This window comes from Scardinius erythrophthalmus (genome assembly GCF_964197995.2).
Source record: "Scardinius erythrophthalmus genome assembly, chromosome: 10".
Classification (NCBI taxonomy): Eukaryota; Metazoa; Chordata; class Actinopteri; order Cypriniformes; family Leuciscidae; genus Scardinius; species Scardinius erythrophthalmus.
In genome coordinates this window covers 28,445,687-28,464,435 of record NC_138230.1, presented here as the reverse complement: position 1 = coordinate 28,464,435, position 18,749 = coordinate 28,445,687, and the positions used below count along the sequence as shown (strand labels likewise).

Below are 18,749 nucleotides of genomic sequence, written 5' to 3'. Positions count from 1 at the left end.
GACATATAATACTACTGTTTATGTATCATGAAATGTAGTTTTAAGAGTTTTTCAGGCGAGAATGTAGTTGTTTAAAGCTCAAATCTGTGGTTTATTTAAAGATTTATGAAAATTTTATCCAGTTGATCCAGCGATGACCGGGCGCTCGGCACTCATGTACCCCACCTGGAGCAGTCTTTCATCGGCTTGACGTTATGAGGTTTGCCGCCAATGCCGCGGACTCTGGCGTCTCTTTAGTGGTTAAACATGAGATATTGTGTATATCTATATCGTCTTGTGTATATCTAATGGGCGATTTTTGGTGTCGTGAATCTAATTTTTTTTCCCTGGGCAATCGTTTTGGCTGAGGGGAAGTTTCATAACTTTATAAGCTATTTAACTTTACCGATATGTTTGACTGAATTGTTTGCTTTATTTGTATAGCTTCTTATACTTTTTACGTATACTTTTATAATGGCTAATATTGATAAAACTGAAATTTAACAAAAAGAGACTGGGTTGAGTTTTGTCATTTTAAATTTTAATACAACGAAGATGATCTGTAATGTTGTTCACTGCAAAATCTGTTGTTTAGTACAAATGCACATATTGCCTGGACCATAAAATGTGTAATATTTTTATATTATATTTAAAATGAAAAGAGGCAGGTTTGTGTTTTATATTTTGTTTTTTCATAAATAGGCAAACGTTATGTGCAGTTAAATATAATCAATATGCGTTGCCTGAACCACATTTGTGTGGCTATAATGTTTAAGATTTCTTTAAATGAAAACGAAAAGAGTTCGTATGGTGTTTTATAACATATTTCGTTGCCTAAAATATACACAGAGATAACCGAAGTAGCAGAGCGAGCTGAGTGACGCGCGCAGCGTTAGAAGGTGGGCGGGGTTAGGATTTCCCAAGATTTTCCAAGATGGCACCGCCCAAACCCCCCATAAACGGCTTCAAACCCGTTCTTCAGAAAGTCTATGGGTGACGTCACAGACGCTTTGTCCATATTTTTTACAGTCTATGTGTTCAACTGAACTAGGCCTAATGGTTTTTATTTCTATAAAAAAGCAAAAGCAGTTTGGGTGGTGCCGCGATGGGCAAGTAAAGGCCCGGGTATACTTCATTTTCTGCATTCTGCTCCATCTCGCGCACAGTCTCAAAGCTTTTCAAAGTATATGCACCATTCTATGCACACCGTCCTGCAAGCCTGCAACCTTAGCCGGAAAAAGTGTAATGCGGAGACAAGAGGACGTTGTTTATGAATGGATGTCAATGAAGGAGCTTCACTATGCTGAATTTTGGCTTTTATGAGGAAATAGCCAATCATTTAATTAATCGACATCCTGACGACTAGGCTAATCTTCAACATGTTTGCTCTTAAGACTTAAACATTTTACAAAAAAAATGCTGTTTTATAAGAGATGTCACTGAAAATTGTGTGACAGGTATGATTAAGTTTATGGCACTTCTCAAGGCCCTGGGTATACTTCATTTTCCACGTTCTGCTCCATCTCGCGCACAGTTGAGCACGGAAGCCTTTCCAAGTATAGGCCTACTCCTTTGGCCGTGAGCGTGGAAAGACGCATTCGGCGCTTGCACACTATCTAGTGGATTTTGTTTTCAAAGCGCTAAAGTCACTCGTACATGCACTGTTGTACGCGCACTGTCTGCGCAGTCCCAATAATTGGGCTGCACGGACGGGGTGTGCAGATGTCCGCGGATCCTCCTGATGATGAAAATTATGCCACGCGGGCAGCCAAAGTATACTTTGGGCCTCATTCATTCCTATGGTATCCGCAAACAGTGATTGACAGCCGCACAACTCTGAATGAAATTCAATGACATCAATTAGTCAAGGTTGTAATGTGATTGGTTATCAAGACACACGTGATCCAAGTTAGCGTTGCACTTTTTCCAATGGTAGAGCCACGGACCCTCGTATCTCCCAATAATATAAGGGACTGCATGCGGACAGTGTGCGCAGAGGTTCACGGAGCCTCCTGATGACGAAAATTACTTAACGCGAACAGTTCGCGGACAGTGCGCGGATCATCACGGAAAACGGACGGCCGAATTATACTTGAGCTTCATGTAATTGACCCTTCGCTAAGCCACGCCCGAAAACCGCCACAGGCCAATCGTGGCTTAGCAACCGTAACTAGGCGCGGGAGGTCTGGCAAGCTTTCGAGCGAGGGAAACATGCCGAAGCGTTGTGCGTATGGATTGTGCAAATCAGATACCCGGTATCGTAAAAGTTTGGACGGGGTGGTGGATTTTGTTCCCTTCCCAAAACCTAAAACCCAAGGGGAGAAATGCCGGGCGTCATCTTCATTTATATAGCGCTTTTAACAATGTAGATTGTTCCAAAGCAGCTTTACATTGATAATAGGAAATTAAAAATAAAGTGTTTTGGCTTTATAGCAGCTCTAGAATAAAGTTATTGTCCAGCTCGTGGATCAAGCAGTGTGATTAAAGTCAAGACGGAGGCTCACAGACATAATTTAACGTTACTTAAAAATATATTTCAGCATTTTGTTAATCGACGGCCAAACTAGTAACGTTACCCCAATCCGATCGCGACTCTCCCGGTGTCTAGTAAAAGTAAAAGGTAGTTAAAAGGAGGGAACATCAGGGGGCTTGCCGGAGATCTCCAAGGAAAAGGTTGGTATGCAAACTTAATCAGTTCGTAACAGTAAGTTAGTCACTTATATGACCCACGACGTGTGAGCAGTAGCCTGGCGCGCTACAAATATAAGCGGGAGAATGTTATCATTGCAAAGTGGCATAATGTCTTGTGTTTATTCCACAATACTTATGGATAAGCTGTTTGATTTATAAATATTAGAATATTTTCAAATTTCACTTACGCTGCTGTGCATGTACAAAGCTGTTCCTCAATTTGTGTGTTTCCCATTTGAATGATCAGCGTACGAGGCGGCTACTGCTTGCGCTGGGACCTAACGTTAGGCTTTAGCTTAAATTTTGATGAAATTATTCTCTAATCGTTTGCATATTATGTCGTGGATATAGCCTAGCCCTCGAATGCATACTGCAGTCTTGCTCTCTCATATTGTCACCTGTTGGCCAAAAATGACTAATTATCTCCTTAGGAATGTCTGAAACCGGTGCATACATACTGTAATAGACGTGCCAGGCGCAAAAGCTTGACAGGCGTAGCAACAGTAACTAAGGAGGGCGGGGCTTAGCGAAGGGTCAATTGGTGTGTAGCTGAACACCATGTAACAATGGTAATGTTATTCAAAGATCTCAGAGTAAATATTGTGCTGCTGTGATCTCTGTACATGTACAGCTTAGACCTGGACAACCACAACAAGCTGGTCAAACGGCTGCAGGAAACCAGCTGCACCTGAGTTACATCAAAGGAGAATTGCTGAGCCTAAAAAAAAGCATGAGCTCACCAAACAAGCACATTCACTGTACTGCTGTCCCTTTAAGATTCAGACTAAACTGCCCGAGTGTTCAGCACTAGAAACCTTAAACACAACTCGAGGATGTTATTCCTCTCACCAATTCCCAACTCAACATAATCGATTCCATCCTCTGCCTGGACCATGCATCTCTCTCCTTTGTTCTCTATCCCTCTCCTGTTAAAAAAAAAAAAAAAAAAGTCTCCCTCTGGTGTCGTATTGAATTGAAATTTGGGTATTTTTTATATTAAGGTCTGAAATTTTGGTTCCACCACATTATAAAAAAGGCTGTTTTTATTTTAGTTGTGCTGACATTAATAGTGATAACAATTAATAGAGCACAGCACACAGACAAGTAAATACACAGACTCAAATAGCTTCCTATTGAATCCTTTTGTCCACACACATTCACACACAGGTCTGCTGTTCAGTCATCATTATTTCCCGTTCATTAGCAACATAATTACAAAGCTTCATTATGAGGGTTCAAGTTTAAGCACAAGCTGTCTCTTGAGGACAGAGAGCAAACACAGTGGACTAAAGAAGACAGTCCCATTCATCCAGAATGGCTGTGTGTTTGTGTGAGTGTTTAATAAACTAATCTGGCACTAATATGCATTTAACCTCCCTTTTACAGCAGATATCTTTCATTTACTTTATTCTCAAGAAATCAACATAAAAATAAGGTCAAGGAACTTAGTTTTGAGGTTTGTGAGGGTCAGGTTCTATGAAAAACAACATGTTTGTGTGTGTTCCCTCAGTCTCTTCAATAGAGAAACACATTCATACTGACTACACAATGAAATACTCCTTATTAAGAGAGTGCAGGTGTCTGTGATTGCCAAATGCAAAGTGTTACACCTCCCATCCTGAAATAAACCCAAACAGGAAGGGACCTTCTAAACTTCTTGTTTTATCTACTTAAAGCCATCAACAACTAAACTACAGATACCCACCACCTGCTCAACTAGGACAAAACCATCCAGCTGCACAAATGAAAGCAAAAAAAAAAAGAAAAAAGTGTAGATGAACACTGACCCTACAGCAAATGCACACACTTAGTGCTCTGCTAGGGGATCTGCGAAACTCCTTTAGAACCGGCCCACGTTTCCACTGACCTGAGGGCCAAATGATGACACACAGAGTACAGCAACCTGCCCGCAAACAAACCTGATGATCTCGGTTTACGAGTTTTGAAAACTTCAGTAATATTATCAATTTAACTGCACTGACACTATCGGGTGAGAACAAAATTTGAACTGAATTGAGCTGGATAATGACACTTTAAAACATTGACACTTATTGAACTGAATTAAATCAACATTGAACTGACTTGAGATGAATAATGACACACAATTACACATAATGTCTTCTGTGGAGCTGTTTATAGCTGTATTGAACATATTTCTTGATTGATGAACTTTGCAACATTGACAGTTACTGAACTGAATTGAAACCCTGAACTAAATTTAGCTGAATTATGAACCGTTTTCTGTAGAGCTGCTTTACAGCAAAAATTAAGCTTAATTTTATAATTTATGAATTGTACAACATTAACACTGTTATTTTCTTGTTTATTAATGTGATGCTGCTTTGAAACAATCTGTATTGTATAAAGTGTTATGTAAATCAATGTCACTTCAATAAAATAATATTTCAGAACAGGGTATGCTAGATAATCAAGGTTAAAAAAAATCCGAAATCACACACATTGTAGGCTACTTCGTTTAAATATGTAATTTATGACTGTTAAAAAATATGTTTTATGCTATTTAGTATGAATGAATGTGTGAATGTATTCTCTATGTACAACATTCATCATGTCGACATTGTTTTGTGACCTACCAAAGCAATGTCAAGACCAATTCCACGATAACGAGTGAGTAAAAGGTGGCTAATTCGTACGAATTTGTACGACCTCACTCGAAAGAATTTGTACGATTTGTCTAAACCCCAGTGATTGGTAGGTTTAGGGGTGGGGTCAGGTGTAGGTCATTCGTACGAATTCATACGAATTGGGCAACTCGTAAAATATGTACGATTTAGAAAAAATCTTACAAATTTGTACGAGTGAGATTGAATGAATTCATACGAATTAGCCAAAATTTGAACGAATTGCTGTGAGATTGGGTTGGACATACCAGCACTATTTGCATCGCTTCCCTGCCATTCACAAATCCTCTCCCATGGCCTCATGGGACAGTAAAGTGTCCATTGGATATGCATTTCAGAATCTCACCGGAAGTAGTAGGTTATACGGGCACTATTCTATTACTGTTTTATGGATTTTTGCCTACTATATAGTAGGGTAGTATGAGATTTCGTTTGCAACCTGTGTGTAACTAATTATAAAAGGCTGGGTATAATAAGGGTATAATAGGGCTAATAGCAACAGGGTGTCTGTCAGTTGAATGCATGTTGCAACGCTCCACATCGGGTGCTTGCAGTGTAAATAACTCAGTTAATAATGATGGTAGTGATCTAGTTTTGTTTTGCGTCAGTTCCTGATTTGAGACCAGCAGGTGCAGAGCCCATTTTACGACCTATACCGTCTTGTATTCCGCGCTGTGTCCATTGAAAGAGGTAGGCTATAATTCTACAGAAGCCATCTCATTTTCATGGCCTGAAGGAACAGGTGAGCAGGGTGTGTGGATGTCTGGAAGCTTCCAGTGACATAACAGCAAACAAACACACTGCAAACACACTTTTCCCGCAGGCCGTCCAATATCTCCCCCAAATCAACGTCATCCTTTCTACAGGCCCTGTCACACCCCTAATATCCTGTTCACCGCCAATATGAGGCCTGTCTACATGCATTTGTGTTACAATGCTTTTGTACGGGCGCTATTAATGTGCGGGGTGGAGGAAGGAGGGGCCGTGGGTGTGACGGCATAGATTCACTGAGACAACAATGACAGAAACAAACACACTGAACTGAAACAGAGACACATTAGACACGCTGAAGTTCTGAACCCTCTCTGAACGTCAGACAACAATCAGGAAAAGTTCAAATAAGGTATCGGTAGACATAATGTGGTATGTAATAATAAATAAAAGATATTAATGAAGAATGAATAAATAAAATAAATAAATGTTACTAATGTAGCCTAGTAAAAATAGTTTAAAAATAAATATTATCATATTTAAATTAAAATGTATTAAGTAAATAAAATTATTAAATATACTAACTATACTCCAGTCCACTCCAGATTTTTATTATAATAAAATATATTATAATAATAAATAAATATTTGATCAAATAATTAATGTTACAAACTCTTTGTACAAACTCAAATGTGTCTCTCTCTCTCTCTCTCTCTCTCTCTCTCTCTCTCTCTCTCTCTCTCTCTCTCTCTCTCTCTCTCTCTCTTGTTTGGCCACTAACACCACTGCACTGACACTAATCCATTCTTTAACATTCTCTCCCCCTCCCCCTCTCTCTCTCACACACACACACACACATACACACGTGTTGGGTTTTCACGTTTATGGGGACTTTCCATAATGATGTTTATTTGTATATTATATCCCCTAACCAGAAGACTTCCCCCTCACAGGAGACTTTTCAATTTTCAAAAAGTATCATTCTGTATGATTTATAGGCTGTTTTCTTCATGGGGACCAAAATATTAGGGCATTTTTTCCCCATAATGTCTCACACACACACTTATCCATCTTCCTGCTGCATCTGCCATCCATCAATACACCACACAGCTCTCTTATCCAAATAACATCACTTTTAACTCTTAAAAATACACATGTGAGCACCATGTGAACCAAAACACAACTATCCCATTATTGCTAATGGACACACACAGCTTTATCTAATTATAGCTCTCTAAATTATCCACACAGATCACAACATCATCCTTAAAATCAACACAGGCCTGCCCAGTGCCCACGCACAACATCATCCCTTTACACTTCACCTAAACACACAGGTACACACATACACACCATCATCCTCTTATGCATCAAGTGCAGAAACACACACACTCATTCAATTATATCTCACTGCAACACTTGCAGTTTATTACAGATCACTGCACTCAGATCCCACACTGTAAAAAAAAAAAGTTATTAAAGTTGTTAAATAAAGATTATCAGAGTATGTTTTAAAACAAAAAATATATTTGAGTCTTTCTACATGAAAATGTAATGTTTAATTCAATGTGCTATTTTGCTGTTATTATTTCTTAAATTTACCAGCAATTTCAAACTGAAAAACGTTTCTACACCAAAATGCAGAAGGAAACACTAACATCCACAACACATCTACGGCCATCATCCTTATCTTTCACACACACACACAAATCAGATGGTGCAGCGGCGACAGATGGTGTGTGGGGTGTTTTGGCCTCTCAGAGACTGTGAAAAGTGGACATATGCGAGACCCTTCGCCTCTGACCTGACCGACAACCTCTATAGAGGAATACACACACTTATTGACTCAAAGCAATCCTCATCATCACCACTCTCACAAACACCAAATATCAGATTTTATTTGACACATCATGACTGTTTATCTTTACACATTTATCTTCACGCTAGGGCTGCTCTTTTCTGGAGGAGGAAAGGGTTGGGCTCTATAGCTAAAATAAAATATACTAGCATCACTGTAATTAATTAAAGGGGTGGTTGAAAATGATTTCACTTTTCTAACTTCAGTTTGTGTGTAATGTTGCTGTTTGAGCATAAACAACATCTGCAAAGTTACGACGCTCAAAGTTCAAAGCAAAGGGAGATATTTTATTTTAAAGAAACTGCTTTTTAAGGACTAACAAACGGCTGGTAGGGACTACACAACATTCCTCCCAGGCTAGTGACATCACCAACCCTAAAGTTTACATAAACCCCGCCCCCAGAACACGATATATAGATTATCAAGACAGAATATGCTAATCAATGACTGAAGATAACTACACATAAGCTACATAAATTCACCAACTAACCATTCAGAAATGTTGTCTACATGTTGTCACTTCTTCTTGAGTCCCTCCATCTTTCTGACTCCGGTCTGAACATAAAAGGCTAAAAGTTTTTAAAATTTTCAGGGCATGTGTGTGTGAGGTAAAAGGACACAAGCTGTTGTAGCTCCGCCCCCTGTGCTGGGAGCAGCAGCTCATTTGCATTTAAAGGAACAGACACAAAAAAACGTAGCGTTTTTGCTCACCCTCAAAAAGTCACAACTTTAAAATGCTACATAAAAATATCTGTGGGGTATTTTGAGCTAAAACTTCACATAAACACTCTGGGGACATCAAAGACTTATTTAATATCTTGTGAAAAGGGCATTATTTAAAACAGACCAACATTAAACTTCTAGACTATACTCACTTTTATTTACGAACATTAAGCTAATTTGGAGATTTAAGTGGAAATGTTCTAGCAGACACACAGATCTGTCTTTCAAAAACAAACATTTGAACATTTTCCATTCCCCCCGCAATGTGCAATTTTTCCTGTGGTGGTAGTGATAAAAAGAGTAATTTATTGTGCCATAACCTTTTAGAGAAGAAACTGCTCGATGACCAATGCAGAAAAGCAAAATCACATGAAGAGGCTGCGTATTAGTGATGGCCGTTCATGAATGATTTGTCACTCTGTCTGCATTTGCTCAAATAGTTGTAAAATGCAACCGGGGGAATGTCTAATAAAACCACAGCACTTTGTGCAACATTCAACTGTCATTAGATAACTGTGTGTGCTCCTAAATGTATGCTATGACACAGCTTTTAAGCTGAACTTAAACATGTGTTTATGACATATTTATTAGAGGTTAAAATAGCAGAACAAATGGTTTCTCATATTTGAGGAATTCAAAAAATATATAGGCTGCATTCAGTATTATCAATATTAAAAATCGCCATGTTTTTTTAACTCTCTGGTACTCTTCGGTCAATTTTACGTTGTTTTTTTTTTACTTTTTTTTATTTTACTTCATCAGAATGGTATGAAACTTGGAAAAGGTTTTGGCACTTGCTATGTGAACACAAAACAAAACAAAAATCATGGACATGATTCGATTCGAAAAGGTTAAATGGTCCTGAAAAAAATAGTCACACTTTGTGCTTCTCGCGGTCAAAAAATACTGAATTGGAAATGAATGGGAGACGAATTTCATCTAGCCTAGTGAAAACTTTTGGTACTGCGGCCAAACAAAATCTTCCTAAAAGCATTTTTTTTTTTTTTTAGATATCAAGCTCAAATTTGGAACACAGTTTGTTTACAATTATGGCTTTGATTTTCTTGCAGTTTTATAGTAAAACGTGTTTTTTAAAATATATATTTCATATGAAAAATTTAAATAGTATTTTTGTGCATTTTTCATAACAATAATTGTAAAATTCTGTAACTTTTTAAACCGTTTTACCCACTCCACAGTACACCAAAAGCAAATAAATTATAACGCCAGACTATCGATGTAAATGTCTGTTGAGAGAATAATGTTAGAAATCAAACTACTCTTGCATCTCAATGATCGCATTACATTTACAGGAACTTGTTTCTCAGCAGCGGCGAAATTTTACTTTGCTCCGGTTAGTACTGCGCCGAAAAGTAAACACAGAACAGAAGCGGACTACAGTCGGGACGCCTAGCTAGCTAGTAGTAGTCTCGGTTGCCTAGGTAATATCACTCCGCCGCTTCTGTAGGTGCTAATAAATACAGGGAACAAAGTATAACTATTGCAATGCGATGAAAGGGTTTTTTGATTTCTAACATTATTCTCTCAACAGACATTTACATCGATAGTCTGGCGTTATAATTTATTTGCTTTTGGTGTACTGTGGAGTGGGTAAAACTGTTTTAATGGCAGGCTAGCAGTTACCGTTGACTCACGCTAGCCTAGCACCGGCGAACTATGCAACTGGGAGGACTGGGTGAAAATTTTATCAGTCTCGACTGATAAATAACACCCAGGTTAACTTGGAAATGAGGTCCGATGTCCAAAATCCTGAACCACCCCTTTAAGTCTGTGCTCTAAAAATCATTCAAGATTTACGACAATTTAAGTTGGAATTTTTTTTCAGGTATAGGCTCAAAAATTGAATAAATGGATTATAAATACAGCATAAATATAATTTAGTACCATAAAATCCCTTAAAAATACAAAATGTTAAATGAAAAACATTATCAAACTAAAATATAGTACATTCATTTCATTGAAATAAAAGAAAAATTTTGACCCTCATTATAATTATCGTCCTTGGTGTGAATGGGCCTTAAGGGAGTGTGAGACTAGGGCTGTACTCAACCAAAGAAAATCTTGGTCGACCGAAGTCCTGAAATTTTCGACTAGAAATCGACTAAAATCGACTAAAAATGACGTTAGAAAAAAACCCCGTTAAATTAATTAGATGCGCACTTTGCGCAGGACTTGGTAGCCTTGTTGTCCGCCTAAATGAATTATAAATAAACATAAACAACTAGTAGGCTATTTGCAGTATATTAAATCGTTTTTGACCTAATTATTTTGCACTGAAATGAGTCTGACACTCGAGTTTGTCAGCTCTGACGGCGCTGCATCACGTGCACCTGCGCAATATCATAGCTTATGATTTCCGAAAATAGTACTATGTTGTCAACTAGTGATATCATCACAAGAACTGTTGAGGAATATGCAACATAATTTAGACAATTATTTTTGTCATATGTTATAATAAGTTATAACTGTCAGACGCTATCATTTCACCGTGCATGTCCTCGCACCGAGCGAGGCTGAACATGAGCTCAGCGTCGCAGCTGAGACACGAATAGACTATTAATATTAAATTAAAGCTTTTACTCTTAATAAACACAAAAGGCACGTCCACTTTAATAAAAAAATAATATTTATTAAACAAACCAGATCAAGAGCAGAAACGAAATAAAGTGCATAACTGAAAAATAAAGCATCCTAGGCTCAAAACTAACACACCAACAGCACAGCACAATTGCGCATTAGGCTCCAAATAAAAAATAAAAAAGTTAGGTTATCACACTAAAACATTGAAATATGCTAATTCTAATATGTTCATATAGCCTACTCAAAACAGACAGGGCAAGCTAACGCAGACAAGTGAGCTTAACGTTACCACTTTTAGATGATATGTCATGTTTGTCGTCAAGCTGTGGAAAACTGTTGCTTGCAAACTTTGCATTCGACCTTTTTCATGTTATCAATTTTAACAAAATGCTGCCACACTGTCGATTTCTTTGTTGTTGACATGTTAGAAGAGGACTGACTATTAAACGCTCTCACAATTAAATAAATAATATTCAGCATCAAACCTTCTATGCTCGACGCTCTCTCTTGGGTTGGACTAATCCAAAAAAGGTGAAAACAAGGGGGGTGTTTTGAAGACAGACTGTTACAGTGAAACAAGGGTACTCTGAAAACACCCCCATTAGCAGTTAGTGCTTTCCACCTGATGAAATGAGCGCGCCTCAGCGCGGCAAAACTGATGAAATAAACGCGGCAGAAAATCGACCAATCAGAATTTTGGTCGAACCAGAACGTATCGACCAACTAATCGACTAATCGACTAGGGCAGTACAGCCCTATGTGAGACTGAGAGAATATGATGAGTGCTGGAAATCTCAGGTTAAATCCCCAGCAATAACAGCTTCAGCACTGGAATGCTGCTTTTTGATTGGCTGGCAGGGTCAGGAACTGCTGAATGGGCATAAAAATGGGAAGTGCGAACCTCACAAGAGGCAGATGTGCACAGCTCTGTGTGACATTACATTTATTCACACACACACACACAAATACATTCACACCTGCAGTGGCACAAAACCGCCACTTTCAGTTCAGAGGTTAGTTTTAAGACCAAAATCAAAAATACAGACACAAGCAGTTTTATATCACAGTAACGGTATATCCTCTATGATATTTGTGATAATGCATACAAATCTGTTGTATGACTTCAGATTATTTGGACTATTGTGAAAAAGTTTAGCTTTTTTTGGAGTTTGACAGCTCCAGCCCCCATCCACTTTCATTATGTGGAAAAAAGCAATGTGAACATTCTCCAAAACATCTGATTTTGTTTACCAATGAAGAAAAAGTAATACAAGTTAAGAAATGTCTTTCTTCGAGGTTGGCATGAGAGTGTACTGAGCATAATTTTCATTTTAGATTAACTATTCTTTTAAAATGCACATGCAATTTTGGCTCTTCTCGGGTACGCAACCAAAATGTCTTCCTCTGGAGGCATCGTCTCATAATCGCTGCTTCTTCATTCATACCTACCACTGATGCCACACTAACAGAGGCACTTTGGGGCTACGGTGACAGTAAACAATTGAAAGACAGAGTAAACAGTGTAGTAGAAAGCCTAAGTGCTGTGCACTTTTGTAACTGGATGCAGAAAGTGAGCTTAAGACTGGAAAGCAGCTTTAAAATTAATCGGGGTCCTGTGCGGGATTAGAGAGAATCTCTCTCTCTCTCTCTCTCTCTCTCTCTCTCTCTCTCTCTCTCTCTCTCTCTCTCTCTCTCTCTCTCTCTCTCTCTCTCTCTCTCTCTCTCTCTCTCTCTCTCTCTCTCTCTCTCCCCCCAATGTACTAATGTAGAGAGAGCAAGCATCTGGATCTCACTGTCAGTTGTTGTTGCTCTCACTGTCGTGTTGGTCTCCATCTTTAGATACCCGGTTTTTGCTCACCCTGTGCTCAAGGACAGAAGCCAGCTGTGAATGACCCAGAAAACTCCAGCCTCAGCAAACCCGATTTACATTACTATAGAAATTAGAAACATGGAGACGGTATATCATCTTTTGCCCAATTAAAGTTTAAGTGTGTTTTTTTTGTGTGTGTGTGTTTTTTTTACATTTAAACATGCTGAGACTGTAAGTAAGCTATTAGCAGGCTGACTTCCTGAATACATTTACATACACTTTATGTTTCAGTCGATCAAACAAAATAATTGGTCTTTTTAAAATGTCATATAAATGTTTTAGTACGAATAAAATAAAGTCAAACTTACAAACCTAGATAATGTGACTGTAGCTTGGCATTAATTGAAGATTGATTGTGATTGATCTGAAAGAAAGAGCTTTAAATACTTTAAAGGGCTGTATTTATTCCATTACAGTCATTTTTTCAGGCCAAAAAATATGCTAATAATATATGTAGTAAACAGTGCTGCATGAGGAGGATATATTTAAAATATTCCAATATTTCAATGCAAATGCATTTCCAACCATAAAATACATTTTAGGTAAACGCATTTTGCAAATATATTTATAAATATGTTTAATAAATATATTAAAAAAGGAAATAGAAAATCTATTTTAGTAGTAGGCTATATTTTTGGCCATTTATATACATTTTGAAACACATATATGAAAATATGTTTTAAAATATTTTTTTGTTTGCTCACGGAAGTAAGCTATTTTCTGTGATTGTGTGGACACTCCCGATTCATTTGCCGCCATAGGCAGATAATAGGAATAATAACCAAATGCTGTAAATGATCAAATAATTTGCACTACAAACCAGTTTGTTTATGATTACATTAATAAATTAAAATAATATAATAACAACTAAAAGTTTGCAATACTAAGCAGCTTAACAGACAGCTAAAATAAATGGAAGTGGGTGAAGCCTTGATACAATCAAGTTACAATGGCCTGTTCTTACGCTAGGAATAATGTGAATACTTTGACATGAAGACTTTAGCTCTACATTACTACACAAAACCCGCTGCAGCCTGATTATAATTCGCATGTAATTATAACCAGCAACCTATGTCCATAACCTATGTAACCAGCAACCATGCAGGACATTTTAACAACAACCTAGCAACACCCTCACAACCAACAGCCTAGCATTTTGAGTTTTGTATAGGTAAGCACCACTCACATTTTCTTACAGTTTGAACACAGATGTGTGTCTACAGTGTGTGTAAACAACCAGCCTATAATAATAATAATCCACCCATTCCTTTTTTTATAATCCCTACAAATCATAAACAGTCTCTCCGAACGAGCGGTTCCAGATTTCCCCCTACTCTTATGTGAGTGTACCCTGCCCACGACTGGTGACAATCTGCCCTATTAGCTTAGCTCCTCCCCTGAGTGAGCTGTACACCGTCCGCCATGTTCATCTCCTCGCCAGAGCATTTAACAGCAGCATTCAAGTAAGAAATGTATTCTTATTAAAGCTAGTCATTTAATCAGGGAAGTGAGTGATTTTCAGATTTTCATATTAACAGCAGTAGGTACTGTATATTACGCTGCTTTCACTTTAATACACAGATCTAATGTACACATGAGATTTATTTCCCTGCTGTTTACATTACATACAACTTTGTGTGTTTTTGACATAACCTTGTGTGCATTTGACAGTTTAAGTGCAATAAGATGTGTAAGAGAAATCAGTTTATTTATTTTATTTAGGCTATTTATTTATTTTTTAAGATTTATTTTTGCCTTTTATTAGAATAGGACAGTAGCTAGACAGGAAGTGAGGGGAGAGAGGGGACGGGGATCGGGAAAGGTCCACAAGCCGGAACTCGAACTCAGGTTCGAGCACAACGGCGAAGCACGACGGCGCTACATGTCGACGCACTTGCCTACGAGGCTATCGGCGGATTCAGCGCCAACGAGAAATTAGTTTAATACTCAGGACGCGCCGTCTGACAGACAGCTTTCTGTGCGTGTGCTTTGGATGTGAACTGTTAGAAGTTTAAACTGTTATGGCTTTAAAACACATGCAGATAATTAACTTTCATGATGACGAAAAGAACTGCAATGTCACATGAGCGTGACCGCGATAGAGATGATAATCAAATCCAAACAGATGTCTTAGTTTTTGGCAGAGTATCGGAGGCAGGAGCTGTACAGGCTCCGCCCTCTTCTGGAAAATGGGGTGGGGAGCAGCAGCTCATTTGCATTTAAAGATACATGTACGAAAACAGCATGTTTTTCCTTCCACTCAAAAATGGCATAATAAATGATCTGTTTTTTTTTGTTTGTTTTTTCTGAAACTTCACAGACACATTCTGGGCACACCTGAGATTTAATATTACATCTTGTAAAAAGGGGTATAATATGTCCCCTTAAAAAGTCAGAAAAATAGTTTTCGTAATTCCATTTGGTGCCATTAATGGTGCCAAATTACACAATTTACCTTTAAAGACCCAAGATTTAAATACACACAAGCTTCCAGTAAGACAAAGATTTGATAAACCAAATTAAAGAAGCCAATTTTCAGCAAACTGCTGATAGACAGACCAAATGTGGCCAAACTAACAAGATTGAGAGGTTCCTCTTGGGACCACCGAAGGGTAAGTGGCTTTTCAGGAGGCGTAAACTTGCACACACGCTGGGGCTCAGGAGGATATACTCAGAACAATCAAACCAATCAATGACCACATGGTCGCACAGGCCACCACAGTGCACCTGATCTCCACGGACACAAAACGGATGGGGGTGGTCACTCGAGACAGCGAGAATAAAACAGACATACAGAAGCAGAAAGACACAACGGAGAGCATAAAGACAGGAAAAAGAAGAACCTGAAAACATAACAGAAGAAGAAAATGAATCAAACTGTACAAAGAAACTTGATTTAGGGGAATAAAATGTTTGCAACTTATAGGGCTGCGTTTCACAAAAGCATTGTGAGCTTTCGATCGTAGAGACCATTGGTTGCATCTAGCCTACTTAGAAATTTGAGAAACGCAGCCCAGATCAATGAGAAACCCGAGGCCCTGAACAATAACACTTCAACTATTAACACTACAGGTGTGCATGGGCTAATGAACACACACACAAGAACTTATAATGTAATTCTGCTAAGAATGTCTAATTCAGAATCACCAGCAGCGCAAAACACACACACACCCTGATGAACCCTGGTGGTGTGTTAAACTACCATCTGGACTGAATTGCATTATATGCAGAAGTTGTAGGGCCATCAAGAACACACGTCAGGAAAGACCTTAAAAGGAACCATAACTGTGCCTACTTCGCATTCACTGATAAACAGATATTCCTGAGTGCCTTTGCTGCATGGCAGAACAATAACAAAGACCATGCAAAGAACATGCGCGTTCAGAAAATCACATCAGAGAGAACATCGTTCAATCAAAAGGAAAAGGCGCTTTTTATTACACATCTCTTTTTTTTTTTTCTTTATACAAATACATAGGAAGGCTTACAGCACATCCAATTTATAAATGGGGTTTGATTGCATAACATTTCTGAATGGGCACAAGCTGAGGCTAAAGCCTCAGAAACAAAGTGAAGGTAGCTATTAAAATAACAAGGCCTCTGGGTTTGAATGAAATGCAATGCAAAGTATCCAGAAGTCACAGCATATGATCTGTTGACTTTTACAATACACTGCAGTGTCACAGGGCCTCTAAATATCATAATATCAGCTTTGCAGTTCTCACACAGACTGATGATGCACTGTATAAAGTGAAACTGTGCAAAATCTGATCTGAAACTATTATTATTTTTACATTTTGTTGATGTAATGCAGCCAGGTTTATTCTGTAAAATCAAATAGCCTAATATTGATTCAATCAAAAAGAAAGAAAGAAAGAAAGAAAGAAAGAAAGAAAGAAAGAAAGAAAGAAAGAAAGAAAGAAAGAAAGAAAGAAAGAAAGAAAGAAAGAAAGAAAGAAAGAAAGAAAGGCAACTTGAGCGCCTTTTAATTTGAGGACAGATTATCTAATTATATAACCACGTTATGCACAACCATCTTTAGTAATAAACATTGACATAGCAATATAATATTGTTTACAGTAAATACACCTGCATTAAGTACACGCTTTATTCTGATAACGTACAGCTTCACGGGACAATTTCCCCCGACACGACACGACCGAACGGACATAAACTACACAGAAATGAACCCCTTTCCTGACGTACATTGTTGTATAACGTTACTAAATCAAAGCGCATAAAAAAAATGAAAACATTTGCCATGAGTGTCTTAAAACTATCCAACATATGCGAGTATACGGACAGCCCGCCAACAGTGCACCGAAATAAAACAATAAATCAGAGCGCTCATCAATCGACAATAACTTTAAAACGTCTGTAGTGTTTTGACAGCTGTCGATCAAAATGCTTTGATATTGATAATCATAGTGCGTGAGCAGGTGCGCGTGAATGGAATGTCTGAAAATGGCGCCGAATGTGAAAAAAAAAAATGTCAACATATTCCCGTCCTCGCGAGCATCACACAATACATAATCCAGCAGCAAGATTCCCCTCTTACCTTTCCCTTAATTCATCAACGGATATAAGTAATCCACAACAAAATATCCTGAAACCGCTTTTCCACAGATATCACACAAGCAAAACCATGTACAAAATTATCCAACCTTTTTTTAAAACGCTGTATAGATTCTAGTAAAAAGGGGGGGCTATCTATGCAATGAGCCAAGCGTATTTGTAAAAGCGACCAATGGGAGGCGAGCAGAGGTAGACATGAGCCAATCAGTTGTGAGATCACCGAGCTCCGGTCCCTGGCGCTAAGGCTGCAGCAGCATCGTAACCAAGGAGACTTAGAAACGGGATAAACTGGATTCGTTTTGTAACTGTTTAATTTCAGCTGCTACTTTGTTTCCAAATTAGGCATGACTGACTAAAAAAGGAACAACATTTGATCAGCTTTTAGCGTATTACAGTTTATCTCCCATATCAAATGCGTTGCAAATTTCAGGTGAAAAAAGGTGTTTAGTGTTTGACTCAACTGGATGATTTTAATCTCAGACACTTACACAATAGGTTCTGCTGTTTTGTGATAGTAAAAGCAACTTGTTCTTCCACTGAAAATGTAAATATTTGGTCTCACTTTATATGTGTCTTTAACTTATAGGCTATGTAGCCTACAAACATTTCAGTTATATTTGATACAATCTGATCATTCGATACAATGCGGTTATTGTGTACATAGGCCTAGGCTACATGTTTTTACATTGTAATTATATATATATATATATATTTTTTTTTTTTTTTTTTTTTTAAACTACTTCTTGACAGAGCCTGAGAAGTCAGTGCCAGCTGTTATTACAATAACAGAGATTTTCAGTTAAAAAAAGTCTGAAGTATGTCTCTTGGTGCATTTGGCAATATTAATGCCTTGCCCAGTTTCCCATTTAGGTGGTCAGTCTGTTATTTGGGAATTCATGTCCCTGCAACCTTAATAGGCTATAACATCTTAACTTGACGTAAACTGTGGTAAACAAAAACAAGCTGTCCGTGCTACAATATAAGTATACATTTAAGTACTGAGTAATCATAATTTACTACATGTCTTACTTGTCAGGGTTGGGCTGAGGGTGTGGTTTAGCGTTAGTTGCATGTAAATATGCACAATTTATACTACTTA

The 18,749-nt window shown here is 38.0% G+C and overlaps 1 protein-coding gene across 2 annotated transcripts in view; it reads right to left on the bottom strand.

Annotated features, from left to right (window-relative positions):
- Positions 1–17,778, bottom strand: part of epb41a (erythrocyte membrane protein band 4.1a) — an 84,478-nt gene extending 66,700 nt beyond the window's left edge. For both annotated transcript variants that reach the window (XM_081377528.1, XM_081377527.1), the window contains exon 1: positions 17,634–17,778. The gene's annotated coding sequence lies outside the window, so the exon portion shown is untranslated. The remainder of the gene's footprint in view (positions 1–17,633) is intronic.
- Positions 17,779–18,749: the final 971 nt, after the last annotated feature.